This window comes from Octodon degus, unplaced genomic scaffold, assembly GCF_000260255.1.
Source record: "Octodon degus isolate 3935 unplaced genomic scaffold, OctDeg1.0 scaffold00023, whole genome shotgun sequence".
Classification (NCBI taxonomy): Eukaryota; Metazoa; Chordata; class Mammalia; order Rodentia; family Octodontidae; genus Octodon; species Octodon degus.
In genome coordinates, this window is record NW_004524599.1 from 16,206,020 (window position 1) to 16,220,945 (window position 14,926).

Genomic DNA, 14,926 nt, shown 5'->3' on the forward strand with positions numbered 1-14,926 from the left:
AAAAAAAAAGAGGTTTGTACCTATGTTATTTGCTTATTATGTCTTGCCTATATCTTGTAATATGAGAAACTACTTTGGCAGTAACAATACACAATGTACTAACAATTGTTACTCTCCTAAAATCTTGTTTTGAGATTTTGTACCATTGTTTTTATTTTTTTCTTTAAAATAAAAATAACTGATGTCAAGAAAAAAAAAAAAAAAGAAAAGAAAAAGAAATCCTGCTCATGCCAGAGGCCCTGTGCACTGTCATCTCAACAAGCAGGCATGCACTGGGGTCAGCAATGGTGAGCCTTTTAGACACAAGCAGACAAACTGACCAAAACTCACTTATTTGTGGGAAAGTTTCCATACAGCAATTAAACTTAAATACTGAGGGCTTTATTTAGCAAAAAACATATATATGAGTATCTTTTTGAAAGTGATATATATTCACAGCTTTTATCATACACAGCATATTTTATGGAAAGGTAAATCTTGTGTTTTGGGGGCTTTTGCTGCTGTTTGCATGCTGACAATTTGTCAAATCTTGGCTCACTTTTCCTTAGGTCACTCAGGGCATCTTGGGTCAGATTTGGTATCATTCAAAGCAAGAACAGCTGCTCATCAGCATAAGATAGTGCAAACTAAGAGAGAAAAGCACCCCAAGTACTTCCAGTGACTTAAAATCATTTGGCAGCAACGGCACACTCTAAGATTTCATGTCCCAAACTACCTGCAGTGCTGAGCTTTGTCACCCACTCAGACTCAACTTCTCTACCTTTTGGCAGAGTATATAGATTTTATTTTTTCAGGAAAGGGTTTCTTAAAGTTCCCATAGCTGCCTTCCACTTTTCTAAAGTCCAACTGTGCATGCAGGAAAGGCCAAATTTCTCTTCAAATCTGGGTGGATCTGGGGAAACAAGAAAACACAGTTGTGTCCATCTTATGGAACCGGGAGCATTTGTGAGTACAATTCTTCTTTCCAGCTGCTGTGGCTTGCGGGGTTGTGTGTAAAAGTTTCAGAAATTTTAAAATTTATTTTTCTTTTTTTTTATTTTGCACACATTTTTTTATTTTTAAAGAGTAGAAAATAGAGATATAAGGAATAAAATTTATTTTTCAATTTGAAAAATACTTTGGTGTCCACTTTGATGACTGCTGTCTCCTCTAGAAATCTTAGCTCTTAATTCAATGCCCTAAAATGTAGTGCAGAATGCGCAAGGCCATGGGGTTGTTAGACGAGCCATATCAGCGAGCTGCGGATGCCCCGTCCGGCCCATCGCCGTTCATAAAGAGCCTAATTTCTCCCTGGCTGACTGCACATTTCTTTAGGACTTGTCCTACCAGGTATTACTGTCATAATCACTGGATTTTGCCTGAACCTCAACAAAAAGTTCTTGCAGCTATCAAAGAATGAGAGCAGGAGCCATGACATAACTCATCAGTTTTTTGGAACCTTTGAAGGCAGCCTCTAGCTTTTTGCTTCTTTCCCTCACACAAAATGTTTTTTACGTGTACTTCAGTGAAACAGTGGACTGGGTATTTTCCTTCTTTATCAAAGAGCTAACAATGAACACCACTTCTTCTTTTCTCATAATGAGGGTGAAGAAAGCCTGCACCGCAACATTGTAGAGATCTACACCTGTGTTCTTCCAGGCAGAAACACCAGTTTTTGTTGTTGTTTGAGACACAGTTTCACTATTCATTTCAGACTCATCTTGAGCTTCTGGACTTGAGAATCCAGAGGATTAGGAGGACAGGAGTGTGCCACCGTGCCCGGTTTCAGGTCAAGCACTTGTGCCCAGGATTTCAGGGCCTGCATGGCATGCAGTAACTGGGATCCAATATGGCACCTTGTGCTTTTCAGGCAGGCACTTAGACTATGGAGCTATCTCCCCAGCCCCGAAGCACCACTTTTACAGTTCTTCTCTCATGATGCCACCAATCATAAAGCAGAAATACTGCCAGCCTTCCTAGTTGATTAGTCACGTCTGTGTTTCCATCCAAGCATATGGCATAACGGCTGCCTTTGTAAGTCAGTGGTGAGCTGCCGTGGAACATCACTTCTCACACTCAGGTCTTGATCTGTACATGATTTCTACCAAGTTGCATCTAGGACATGCTTTGCATAATATATTAGCTTTATTTGGGAAAGCAAGAAAAAAGAAATTATTCCCAGGCACCTTATGAAGTAGGAATTATGGGAGGTGTTTGCCAGTGTTCTCTCCTGACCAACAATTCTTGTTCTTCAATAGGCAGAACAGGACCAAGAGCCTGCTGATCTACAGGAGGTTCTCATGTCTACAAAGTGTGCAATCCCTGTCCATGCAATCATGGAGGCAGTGGCTGAAGCTGGGAATCAATCTACTTGCAGGGCTAAGGTTAAGAAGTTGTTGAAAGTGCTCACCATAGACTCAAATTTCGATACACAACAAAAGGAGAAACCCTTCCTTACAAAGTTACAGCGCATAATGGAATTCACTTGACAGTATGCAACATTAACTTTTAAAACTCTACTAGGTATGGGGCTTCAGCAGCAGAAACACAATTGTATAAATAAAAGAAAAAATCTAGGAGGGTCCTTTGGAAATATCTTCATACTGGAGAATGGAAGGGATCGAGTCAAGTGCTAATTTGGGGTGGAGTGTATGCTTGTGTCTTCCAGAGAATGTTGAAAGGCCTGTAAAGGTGGCAGCGCAGCCATCTGGACTCATCACGTGCCTTGGACTGGAGGAAGTTGCCTCGTGTTCCAGGAAGTTTGTGCTCAGTCCTGTGACGGTGATGCTTTGCACAGAGCTCTTTATGTGACAGTCAAGGGGGGGCTAGATCTGACCTGGGGTCAACTAGCCATTGTGAACCAGAATGCGCAGGAGATGGTAACTAAAACTGAGAACCCAAGGTCTTAGTAGTTGATAGAGTGCTTTCACATAACCAAGCTACAAGTTATATGAAAGAAGGTGAGGCAAAATTAAAAGTATTCTTAAGACAACATAAGATATAAAATTTATATATTAATTATAGATAAAATATTTCTTCCAAATTCTTCTTATAAGTTGTCTTGCTAATGGACCTACGATTACTTCTGACTAGTTCATTTATAATTTCAAACTTCTACAATTATAGGAGAGTTATTATGTTTCAATTAGATCAAATGTATATTTGACAGCACTCTGATTTTGTAAGTTGTATGTCTGCTTGGCCAATCTGCTAAGCTGTGTACTTGTAGATTTATTCACTTGTCAATTCTGTGAATAGCTTTTCTTTTGAGATTAACAATTTTTCTATTTTCCTCTTTTCTTTTGCATTTTGGATCATTTTTTCATAATTAGATTTGGCATACAGATCTAGCAACATGCTTCCACTGGCATTGCCACCTGGTCAAAACGATATCAAATTTGGTTTTATCATAGAGCATCAAGAAATTGTTAATTCAAAAAAATCCCTTAGTAGTGTCCCAAATTTTCTGGTCAAGAAGATTATGGGGCCAAAGAGGAAAGTGATCAATGACATAGAGTGGGCCTAAGGAGAGTCACATGGGGAGAAGACACTCTCTCAGTCTTTCACAGAGAGCACATTGGCCAAGCATTGGCCGTGACTCATCCACATGGCTGCACTGATAAAGGTTCTACAATCTGAGGTACAGGATCTCAGGACAAATCCTGAGGGCATTTCACTGACCTTCTCAAACCAAAAAGCTACAACTCTAGTTGCACAGGTCCTGCTTTACCTTGGTCTTAACCATCCAGCAGAAAAGTATGAAGACGAAATTATAAGAAATAAAGCCATGCTGTTAAGTTGAGCTGTGGGGGACTCAGGTCAATAATTTCTGACATTGCCAGTTAAACAGAAGACCCAATGCTAATATGGGCTACTGGACTCTTTTAGAATATTTTGCTGAGTTTACACACCTATAATATTCAATAACAGAACTTAGAAAAAATGGGGTATACAGATGAATGTCCATTTTGTATCTGTGTATTCAAAGTGGTTGGGATAGATATATAGTTACATTCTGTTAATGAATAGAATGATTTGTTCTAATGGTGTTTGTAAATAGGATCACAAGTCCGCATCTTGTACAGCAATTAACCACTAAGAAGAATATATGCAGTGTATTATTTGTTGAAAAATAAAAAAAAAAATAAAAGAAAGAAAAAAAAATCCCTTAGGCTAGTGAGAAATTATTGGACCTGAGACCAGCTGATGAATGAGAAAGCAGCCGCCTAGAACTGTTTTTCAGTTCTTGTTCATTACTACGAAGCCACAATGATCTGCAGAACCTTATGAGGCATCCTAATAAATGTCATTAAAATATTATTGGATGCTTTCATTCATCATTCATCTCGGGATTAAGTTTTCTAGACAATAAGTGTTAGACTTAAATATGCTCTGGCACAAACCTATTCATATGGCTATGAAAAATGGTCCTTATCATTTGGTAATGCATTGAGGGTACTCGTGGCTGCAGATGCGAGAAAGCATTGCACAGTGTGGAATGTGGATTTCTTATACTGTTAAGCTTTTCTTTGAAAATTAGCCATCTGCCTTTAATGAAAACTTGTTTCATGTACATACCATTAAAGGACAAGTTCAGTAAAAGCTCCTTATGTATCACATAAAGAAGATTATGTTTAAGATTATGTCAAATGGAACTTTAAGTGTGCTACCAAATGTCATCCTGCTGGTCATGAAGCAATACTATATATTGCTTTTGATTCTGTACTGTCTGAGTAAAATATGGAAAAGTTAACATTCTTTAGGGATTCAAATATTAGAACATCCATGGCTGTTAGAAAATAATGGTGCTATGTATGAAGTAAGGAGCTTTGTATTTAGATAAGATAGGAATATTAAGCTTATTGCTTTTATTGCAATGTAATATCCATAACTTTGTCTTCTGGATCTTGAACTGAGGCTTTCTCATTAAGAATTAGGAAGACCCAGTCTTGGAGGACAGCCCGTGTTTGCACCACACCCTCGGAGGTCAGTGAGGATCCAGAACTTAAGAGAAGCTCTGGTGTGGCATCTCATAAGTCAGTTGAATCCCTGGATGCTGAGCAAGGGATAGTGAGGCCACAGAGAAAAGTGATTTATGATGCCCTCCTTTTTTGTTTGTTTGTTTGTTTGTTTGTTTTGGTGTAGAACATTTACTATTTTTTTCAATGCAACACAGTTTAGGTCTGTGAGATGCAATATTAATCAAAGAATTGTACATTTTCTCCTCCCATATGTTACTTTGAATTAGAAAATGACATTGCAATCCATTTCAGTACAAGTAAAATATTACAAAATATTTACATTAAAATATTAAAAACAACTCAAACACAAAAAGATGGAACAATGTCTTTTTGAGAAATCTCCATTCCAGGGCCCACAGCACACCAGAAGAGACAAAATGAGTAAGTAGTATGAGCCGGTCACAGATTTCTAAAAAAATGGAGGACAAGAATTGGGCTGAAACCAGTGGTGGGAAGAGAATGGATGTTAGCAGTGCTGCTTCAGTATACAATTTTCTGGATGAAATACCCTCTCTCAGGTGCAGTAAATTCCAAACAGGGCTAACCTCTAATTCCTTGACCTTCCATCTCTTCAATTTATTTGTGTGTGTGTGTGTGTGTGTGTGTGTGTGTGTGTGTGTGTGTGTCAGTCCACCAGGGGGCGGGGCTGGCTGGCATGTGGTGCTGGGGGATTGAACCGTGGTCCCTGATGCTTTGCTAAGCTTGTTCTAAGTAGGTGCTTTAGACCACTGAGCCATCTCACCAGCCCCCCTTCCATCTCTTCAATGAAAGCTTCATAAACATCATCCTCAGTTTGTACTGCGACAGGAACACAAGGGCCAAATTTGGGGGCTGCTTTAGCAAGAGTCACAGCAGAATCATCCTTGGGCTTTCTCTGGGGAGCAACATGGGTTGTTTTATTGTCATTGCCTACCCTTAGCCCAGTGGGCACAAATTGAGTAATCTCTGCCTTGGGATTAGTGGTCTGTGGCTTGGCACTGATGGTGGCTGTGGCTTTCTTCTCATTAGTGGCTGCACTCCTTCCCTCTGCCTTGGGTCCCTGAATCAAATGGGGGGAGGGCACTGAGCACTCTTGGGATCAGTGGGGAGCTGATGGGAAAAGCCCAGGTGGAACAGACTCAAGGGAGGCACCACAGGTTGGCACATCATGGGGGACACTGCAGAGGGAAGTTGGAGATGCTGCCGGTAGTAGCCTGGGTAGAGGGCCCATAGACGGGGCCAGGAGGCAACCCTGAAGGAGGCCTGGGCAGGAGGCCAGGGGATCTGCCTTGTGGTTGTCAGGGGGGCAATAGGTACAGTTGGGACCCTCCGAGTCCGAGCATTCCAGGTGGCCTCAGGAATGGAGGAGCCCCTGGGTGTGGTCCTGAAGGGAGGCCTGTGGGTGGTCCTGGAGGCCACAGTGGCAGGGCAAGAGGAAGCACAAAGAGAGGCAGTCCTGGCATGGGAGGCTCCTGAATCTGAGAGGGAGAAACAGACTGCTGGGCAACCACTGCTGGGAGGAAGCTGCGGCCTCACCCTCCTGAGAGTCTTCTTTGTGTTCCTTCTGTGACTGCTTCTCTGATTCAAAATGCTCAGAATCCTCCTATTCATGATCCTTTGAAAAGTCCTCCACCTCCTGATCCTCCTTATGGATTTCCAGACCTGCCATTCAGTGTCAGCTCCTTCATGTTCTTCTCTTTCCTTCTTGATTTTCCAGTATGCACAAACTACACATCAGATCTCCCTTCTTCTCCTCGGTGTTGTCTCGCTCATTATTGTCTCTGTGCATAAACTCATCCCCGTCACTTTCTCCATCTGACCTGTCTCTGTCACTGTCATCAGTGCTGTCATCATATGTGTTGTGTTCCATGTCCTCAGCATAACCGTCATCTTCACTGGTACTGCAAATGTCACCATCATGACCACTCTGGGCAAGATCAGGGCTATACAGCATGTCCTCGTCCCACCTAGAATGAGGAAGATTAAGAGCAAAGTCCACTTTACAGCCTAACATCTGCAAGACTGGGGGGGAGGTGGGCCAGGTGGAGGACCGGGAGGTTTCCCACTACGGGGCAGACGTGGAACACCATGTCCCAAAAGAAGAAGGGTAGAAACTGCTTGAGGTGGAGGCCCACAGGCTGAGATCTTCTGAAGAATGGAGTGAAGCTGGGCACTAGGATGTGGAATGTCCTGGATTAACGTGTTAGGAGCATACAGCACATCTGGCAAAGGAATATTCTCTACTTCAACATACTGAGCAGGCTGGACAGCATCAAAGCATTTGTTAAGTTGAGCCCTTTTCTGTCCATATTTTATTTGCAGCTTTCTCAGTTCTTTGTAAATATCCAGATTCTCTCTCTTTTTTTTTAAAGTTGCAGAACTTGTTCAAAGGTTTCACACAGTTTTGTACATTTATCTTTCAGTACTTTCTCATTCAACTATGGTTGTTGCACTGGGTTAAACTCTATTTCATCCAATCTCTCCATGTTCTGCATAATCTGGGTTTTCTCATCTTCAAAACTGCAGCTTGAACCATCATGTGCTTTTTTTGTTCTTCTTCAATTCTCTCCTCCTGGCTTCCTTTCCAACTTGGTCCATACGGTTCATAAATTTTTCACTGCTGGTGGATGATGTAGATCTTTCCAAATTGACAATCTATAGTGGTTCACTTATACTTACCAAAAAACCCACTTCTGCCGTGCTCCTAGAACTGCCAGAGGAGGGGAGGGGACGATTCCAGCCTCCTTTACTCCACAGAGGCCTTCACTTCTGCTTCTAATTCAAGCACCCAATCTCTGTCATCTTGAAACCTAACACCCCTCCACTTATAGTGTGTCTTAAGAGAGTCAGTTGAATAAAAAATATCTTCTGAGCTTCCAGGAAAAGCAACTTGGTCATCAATGGCCTTGACTCATTCAGATGGCTGACACTGAGAGAAGTACAAGACATGCTGTGCATCGTTCCTTGGTAGTTACTTTAGAGACTTAACTGGACTTGGCAGATAGGAAAGCATTGATTATTTCTGGGCTCACCTTAACTTGGTCTTATACATCCAACAGAAAAGTAGAACCAGAAGACCTATAAAGCAATACTATAGCAGTATGTGAGCTACGAAAACATTCCAATTGCTAATACCTTCACAGAATTGACAGCTACACTGCTAACTGACTACTGTTATGGGTGAGTGGGGTTTGTAGGGCTATACTGCTGAATGCAGGGACCTAAAATGTGTGGACTTGGAATCCTTAGTGTAGTTCAGTGAGTTCAGTCAAAATGCAAATGATTCAAAATGACTAGGTCTTGTGCAGAGTCCTCCAAATGCAGGTCTTCCAGCTCCTCAATTTCCACTGACCACCTATGGCTTGCACCCACAAAACAGAAAAGGGGGAGATTTGGTGAGTGCACAAACATGAAGATTCATACCATGTGAAACGGAAGCCACAAAAGCAAGCAATTCCAACTCCAAGAATGCAAGGTGTTCAGGTGAACTAAGAGTTCTGAGGCAGAGGACTTGAAGATCACATCAACCTGGGGTGAGTATAAATAAATGGGCCCAGGTTGCTCAGTGGTGCTTTTTTCTCTCATGCAGAAGGAGGGCTCCATCTTCACTCAGCTTTCTGTCTCTTAGCTTTATTTCTCCATCCACTCACCATCCTTCTCCCCAGAATCTTTTTTTCCCATAATTTTATTGATAAACAAATAGCAATGAGACAGTTTCAAATCAAATTGGTAGAACAGTTTCAATAATTAACACATTGCATACATTCTTCCTAGGGGTTAATTGCTGTACAAGATGCAGACATGATATCCTATTTACAAACACCATTAGAACAAATCACTCTATTCATGAAGAGAATGTAACTATATATCTATCCTAACCACTTTGAATACACAGATACAAAATGGACACTCATCTGTATCCCCTTTTCCTGTTAAGTTCCATTATTTGAATATTATAGGTATGTAAACTCAGCAAAATATTCTAAAAGAGTCCAGTAGCCCATAATAGTATTGGGTCTTCCGCTTGACTGGCAATGTCAGAAATCGTTGACCTGAGTCCCCTGTAGTTCAACATAACAGCATGGCTTTACTTCTATTTCATTTTTATACTTTTCTGCTGGATGGTTAAGACCAAGATAAAGCAAGACCTATGCAACAAGAGTTGTAGCTTTTGGGTCTGATAAGGTCAGTGAAATTCTCTCAGGATTTATCCTGAGATCATATACCTCAGATTGTAGAACCTTTGTCAGTGTCAGCCATGTGGATGAGTCACGGCCATTGCTTAGCCAATGTGCTCTCTGTGAAAGCCTGAGAGAATGTTTTCTCTCCATGTGACTCTCCTTAGGCACACTCTACATCATCTATCACTTTCCTCTTTGGCACCTGCCCCAAAATCTTTGAGAACTGTTCCAGATGGGGCAGCCCAGCTCTTTTCATTGAAACTCATCAGAGTTGATAGAGGATTCAGAAGTCAGCAATGGCCCAGGTAAGTCCCTTCCTGAAGTTACTGCACATGTGTCTCTGAGCTCTTCAGAAAGGCTGCAGCTGGTGTGCAGTGCAGGACCAGAAAACAGCACACAGCTGACAGGGGAGCTAAACCCTGCAGTGGGGCGTGTCATCTAGGCAGGGAGGGTCAACCAGTGGAAAGGCAGAAGAGCCAAGGAAAGCAAGGAGGAAGGCTGAGGCATCTCCAAGACGCACCCTGCACCCCAACCCACCAGATTAAATACCAGAGTCAGGGATTCCCTCTGGCAAGCCTATTCTTCTAATTTAGACTTTGAATCTCACGCTCTCATTTGCCAGTGATGCCTGGGATGTGGTCCTCTGGGCTTCACTAGAGTGTCTGCTTCCATGAACACAGCCGGGCTGCCCCATCCAGCACAGTTCTCAAAGATTCTGGAGAGAAAAAGGGTGAGTGGATGGAGAAATAAGACTAAGAGACAATAGTTCAGTAGACTAAAGCACCTGCTTAGGCAGAGGTCAGCAGCAGAGGTTGAATCCTCTGCATGCCTTGCTGGCCCCACCCCAGGGTGCACTGAGAAGGTGATTGAGAGTGGGCATGGTGAGGTGCACCCATAATCCCAGGGCTTGGGCAGCTGAAAACAGAACTATGAGTCCAATCTATGTAGTGAGATTCTATAGGCTCTGTAGAACCTGTCCTAAAATAATAATAATAAAAAAAGACAGAAAGCTGGATATAGGTGGTACCCTCTGTCTGGTTAAGAGAAAAAGTATGACTGAATAACCTGGTCCCACTTATTTATACTCCCACGAGGTTGATGTCAACTTCAAGTCGTCTGCTTAATCCTTGCTCTCTTTCAAAGTGCTCCTCTACCACTTAGGCTGGGGCACCCCACTCTCTGTGTGCAGCCCATTTGAGCTGGTTAAATATGAGGCCTGCAGGAGGAGGTGCAGGCTGGAGGCCTTGACTTCTGCTTGGACATCCTCAGACATGTGACACAGCTTGAGAGGAAGAACCTTTTATCCACTGGCTCATAGAAAAGGCCAAGAAGCACAAAGCCGAATTGGATTGGAAAATGGCACATTTTTCTGAAATCAAAGCCAAAATTTGTATGCTCAGTGCATGACCCTTGCTACAAATTGTCTCTCTCAAACATAATGACACACACCCCAACACATACAATGTGCTACTGTGTAACCAGTATGTAACTAGTTCAAACTAGAACAACTGAAAATAAAGGGGACAATGAAAGTAAAAACTATTTGTTCATTTTAAAATTGACTTGTGCATAGTCTAATAGCCATATATTGTACATTTCCAAATTACTAAGATCATGGACTTACGTCTTCTCTCCACCTACGAGGTAGTTCTGTTCTCACCACACAGAAAACAACTACGTGGGGCAGCGTCTGTGTGCTGTCCAGCTTGACGTATGCACTCCACAATGCAAATACATATGAAACCACATGTTATGCCAAAGAAATACACACAATTTTTAATTCTCTAATAAAAAATGTATTAGCAGTGTTCCCTACTTACCAACTGATAGTTTGATATAAATTATAGTGTACCTAAAAAGAGCTTCTAGTGGCTGGTTGATTGTGTCAACTTGAGAAGCTAAGAGCTTGACTAAATTGACTCAGCAATTCCTCACCCTAGGATGTGGAGGCCCCACCCTAGAGAGACTCATCACTTAAAAGGAGAATGAGGAAGCACGGAGGACCCCGTTCTTCCTCAGAGAACCTCCTGTCTTCGCCATCAGCTTGGACATCGTCCAAAGCGGGTTGTGCCCTGCCAGACCTAGATAAATAGCATGGATAGATCTCTATCAAATTGGGTGCCTGATGGCCAGTAGTCATTGCAAAAGACAGGGACAAAACTGTTACTTTCCTGGCAGACAATGGGACAGAACTCTGCCTTCCAAAGTTCCCTCTCACGAAAGGTTACCGTCTCCAGGCCAACAAGGACTCTTCCCTCCTGCCCATTCAGCACGCATGAACTTGCAACCTACGAGGAATGTCCTTAGCACTAAAGCAGTCGGATTACCTTTCACATAACCCTATACATTCACCTTTGAATGACCCTTGAGAACAAGGAGGCCAGCATCAGTATGAGACAGATAACTGCAATCCCTAAGCTCTGCAAACTAGCTTTATAGCTTTTGGCCCATTCTAGATTTGCAAGATGACTTTCTTCTCTTGTTAATTGTGCTCCCGAGCCCCTGAAACTGGGAAGATCCAGAGTCCAAAGGACAGGTCAGCTACCACAATGGCTAAGAACTTGCCCATCTATTTTCAGACAGGCTCTAACAACAGATTTGACCGCTTGACTAGCACTTTCTCTTTGAGAATTCTGTGTCCCTTCCAGAACTGTCTCAGCCCCTGAACCAGACAGTCGAGACTGTCAAATTGCTGAAAGACACATATCCTGCCTGTGAAGCCCGTGCAAGATGTCTGAGCTGCCAACGCTCCAGCGATCATCCTCTCTATGTGTTTCATTGGTCTTCTTCCATGCACAGCATGATACTACAGTTTGCCTAGACCCAAGAATGCTAACTTCTGCCTTTCATTGGCCCCTGTCATCCTCCATCTAGTCACAGGAGTGAAGCGGGCAATTTGCATAAGGTGCTTTGCTACAGGGTGAGATCCAGCAAAGTATATGACATCTGGACATTTAAGTCTTGGCCAATGGTGAGCCTATCAGAGTTCTGAAGGGCACTGGGCAGCTATTTGCCAGATAGGTACATGGACACTCCCAGGGATTGACAGTGGACTGAACATCATATTTTTGCGTATGTTATCTCAAGAATCCAGATACTTTATGAGATAAGGAGATAGCACAGTGATGTAAGCGCCTGCCTGGAAAGTGCAGGACCCAGATCCAATCCTCATTACTGCATGGCATGCCAATCTGGAACCCTGGATGCTCTGTGCCAACAACAAAACCAGGTGGGGTGGTGCATGCCTGTAATTCCAGCACTGGGGAGACAGAGACAGGAGGATCACTATGAATCTGAGCTGCATAGTAAGACCTTGTAAGAAAGAAGGAAGGAAAGAGAGAAAGAGAGAAGAGAAAGAAAGAAAGAAAGAAAGAAAGAAAGAAAGAAAGAAAGAACCCAGATATATTAGAAGCCAGCAACTCCAAGAAATTTGTAGAGGTTTTTTGGTAATCAGTTTCTGCCAGATACTACAGGAGAGCTTTTGTGATTTTTCCCTTGGAAACTTGAGTGTCATTCTGGGAATCTAGAGGAGTTAGCTATCAGGGCTTCTCCAGAGAGGATAAGGAAGTTGTTGAAACACTGAGAGGCTAAGTCCTGGCCAGTTTTAAAGATGAGCTGGATCACAGGAGCCAATTAAAGGCAGAATTCAGCATTCCTGGGTCTGGGCAGGTGTACCAGCCTGCTGGGCATGGAAGAAGACTAAGGAAATGTGTAAGGAGGACAATAATGGCGACACTGACAGCTCAGAGACCTTGAATTGGCTTTATGGGCAGGATAGGCATCTTTCAGCAATTGGGCTACATAATGAGTTAAAGTCCAGCTTCAATTGTGCAACAAAATCCTACCTAAAAATGACAAAAAAAAGAAAAAAGAAGTACATGACTTTATGAGCTCTGGGAAAAAGAAGCACATGCTGTACCAGGGACAAAAAGACTATAACTGAGAAACTATGCAGATATAAATGTTTTCACATTTTAATGAAAACATTAGCATTGCTATGATCATTAATTTCTCAGAATTGAATCTGCATTTAGCAGGTCTCTCAGCACCTGCAGAGATTTCTTAATGAAAAGAGCTGCAGTCCTGGGCTGCAAAACCAGATCCATAATTTTGGCTCCAAGGAAAATGAACATTTAAGACATTCTGTTCAAAACTTATGAATAATGTCAAAGCAATAAAAGGAGGACATCAAGCCAACACAGGTCGTCTGAGTAGAATGGCACCCTACAGAGCTGCATGAGTCTCATTTGAATCGCTTGATGCTGAGAATAATTTCAGGTTTATTAATAATAAAAAGTATATTTAAAAATTCACCTAATAATATCCCACTAGGAAAGACCCTAAGAGAAAAACTAGTGACATTTCTGAGTAGCCAGTTCAGCTAGCAAGAGATGAAACTATAAGAATATTCACTAAGTCCAGTGTCTTAGCTCAAGCTGTCATAGTAAAGTACCTAGAAGGACAGAAACTTCCCTGCCTCTTGTCAGGGTGTCTGCGTGGTGTGTATCTGGGGATTTTGTTCCTGATTTATTCAACTCCTCCTTCTTTAGGAAGCAGAAAGGTAATATTCACTCTGTGTGTCTCTGTCTCTATCTCTCTTGGGCTGTCCTGTCCACTCCAAAATACCTAACATTAATAAAGTATAAAGAGGAAAGTTTCATTCTGGATTGCAGTTTGGAGGTTTAAATATTACTGAGAGGCCTTGTGGTACTGAGCCCATGGTGTCACAAACACCATGGCAGAAGCCAGGAAGGAAGAAACCTGTTCACCTCATTGCTGCTGCATGAGCAAGTCTCAAGGGCTGCAGCGTTCTCTCTGAGGTGAGGAGTCCCCACGATATTTTACCTTCTTCCTGCTGGAGGGCTTCCATTTTAGGTTCCACTACCACTCACAGCTCCACCTGCAGGGGGTGCCTTCAACCCATGCCCTCTGGTAATCATTTTTTACATTCTAGCGAGCCCGTCACTAACCGCTATCACATCTAGGTGAAGGCTTCAGTGTATCGGTGGACAGTTGCATAATTCAGTCACAGCAAAGGATTGTCCTGCATAGTTTTTAATATTTAAAGAATCAGTTTTTTGAGCCAGCGAGATAGCTGAGAACACAACGAGCCTGCTTAGGCAAGAGCAGGGACCACAGCCCCTACCCCCACACGCACATCCAAATACCTCCCCTCCCCCGTGGCGCACATCTGTAATCCCAGCGCTGGGAGGCTGAAAACTGGAGGATCACTAAGAGTCCAAACTGAGTACTGAAAACCTCTAACAACCAAATATGTATTTTTTAAATGTATCAGTTTTTTAAGTTTGTTTTTCTTTTTAAATAGACATAGTATATTTAATCTTTCAGAGAAAAATGTATTTTTCATAATATTTTCAGAAAGCCTCATTTTATGACCCCTTTAATTGACAGCAAACTGTCAGTGGCTCAGCAAGTTTAACTTCTAATATGTTTTGACTAAGTCAAAACTGTATACCTTGTTGGGCATTACATAAGTCTTGATGTATGTTTACACAGTGGAATGCATAAGTCAGGCTTTACAACATGCAGCGCCACAGAGTTATTTTTGTGTGCTGAGAGCACTACTTTATATCAGGCCATAGATAGAAGTGACTTGGTTGTCTTCATCTAAGTTCTAAAGCTGCACGAAGGTGTATAACTTCACCCACATTACTGGAAATTTGAACTTCAGTTCAAATGCTCCAAGGACTGCAAAACCTAGCTGGCTTCCTTTAGTGCTAATTGCAAGAGAGAGAAAATGGCTCC

At 42.3% G+C, this 14,926-nt stretch overlaps 1 protein-coding gene and 1 pseudogene across 1 annotated transcript in view; both read right to left on the reverse strand.

Annotated features, from left to right (window-relative positions):
* The window catches only part of LOC101592256, a 25,889-nt pseudogene extending 18,029 nt beyond the window's left edge, over positions 1-7,860 (reverse strand).
* Positions 1-14,926, reverse strand: part of LOC101585144 (serpin B9-like) — a 389,019-nt gene that overhangs the window by 248,648 nt on the left and 125,445 nt on the right. The gene's annotated exons all lie outside the window — the stretch shown is intronic.